This window comes from Ischnura elegans, chromosome 3 (genome assembly GCF_921293095.1).
Source record: "Ischnura elegans chromosome 3, ioIscEleg1.1, whole genome shotgun sequence".
Taxonomy (NCBI): domain Eukaryota; kingdom Metazoa; phylum Arthropoda; class Insecta; order Odonata; family Coenagrionidae; genus Ischnura; species Ischnura elegans.
This window is the reverse complement of record NC_060248.1, coordinates 48857374-48858802: the sequence shown is the minus strand read 5'-3', so window position 1 is coordinate 48858802 and position 1429 is coordinate 48857374. Positions and strand designations below refer to the sequence as shown.

Genomic DNA, 1429 nt, shown 5'->3' with positions numbered 1-1429 from the left:
GAGGGCAAGTAACAAATCACGTGAGTCCCATGCACAAGTCCGAGGAGTGGATGAGAAACGAAAACCTGCTTAGCATGAGTTCGTGATGCCATCAACTTATCTGGGATTGGGTTAAATCCGTCGATTTTTCTTCAAGAATAGATCGAGAAGTAGGTGATGTATCGACAAACGGAAAAATTATGTCCTCTTTATTTTTCAATCTCTATCACAATCGAAGGTGAAATGAATTTGGAGCGCGAGCCCATTTGTTGTGTTGGCTCCTCGTTCCGTAGACTTGTAGAATCTATGCGGTGGTGAAGGTTAATTTCATTATCGTCTTGATCCCTACCTTGGGTATCATGCGTACTGACTTTATAGGTCAGCATTTATTTTTCACCACTGAATGAGATACACAATTGGGATCCATTTTACGATTTCATTGCACTTTGGCTAGTCCCGATGTAGGTATATCACATACTCGTACACCTGCATATCACATCGCTGTATTTAAATGCCTCATAATGTGTAAAATTTGAGGAAATTATTTCCTTATCATCCGAAGAAGCTAATCCCTGATGCGCATAGTAAATACCCGGGCACGCGTTCAAAAATCAGCGTAACTTTCGGCATCATCAGTGAATTTTTTATTTTTCTTCAGATATGTCTTCATAATACTAAAATGCATCTATATTTAAATTACTCGATAGAGATACTTTCTTTAAGCTAGTTACATTATATTTAACGTGGAAAATCGCGTGAAGAAAACGCTAAGCTAGCTTCTACTCTCTGCAAGTGTTGAGGTGCTTGAAAACATCATATTTCTTAGCATTTGAATGCGGTTCATTTTATGCTTCTCGCATGTTCGGAACCAGGTAGGGGGCAATGATTTTTAACGGTTCCCTTCGGTACGTTTCCAAAGGTAACTTGGAAATCATTTCAACTTCATCTTTTCAAAGGAACGACTAACCCATGGGAGCATTACCTTGAGTCTTATTTTGGCTTCATTCACCTTATCCATGCCTGCGTTCATGACCTCCATGATCACCGCAATGTGTGCAGTCGTACCCACGGGCTCAAAGATACACTGCCATGTACCAAATTTACATAGCATGAGCCGATATTTGAAATCCGAAGGCGCCGTGGCTTAGTTGGTTAAAGCGCCTGTCTAGTAAACAGGAGATCGGGAGTTCGAATCTCCCCGGGGCCTTCTTTTTATATATCATTACCCTCGATGTGGCCATGATTCGTTTTTCCCTGGACAACTTAATTGCGTATTTCCTTTTCAAAGTTGTTAACGATGTGTCTACGGGGGAACCCGGGGCGGAACTGGGTAAGCGATTATTTTAAGTGCGAAAAAATGTGCTGCGCAAGCGGCAATAACTATATCTAGTCTAGATTGATGTTGCTTATAAGTTAAGGGACACCAACTTGGACTAGCTTACCTTATAAG

General features: G+C 41.0%; 1 non-coding gene across 1 annotated transcript; it reads left to right on the top strand.

The window, feature by feature from the left end:
- The first annotated feature begins 1112 nt into the window (after window positions 1-1112).
- On the top strand, window positions 1113-1186 carry Trnat-agu. The gene has a single exon. It is a non-coding gene; the product is annotated as a tRNA-Thr (tRNA).
- The last annotated feature ends 243 nt before the right edge of the window (window positions 1187-1429 follow it).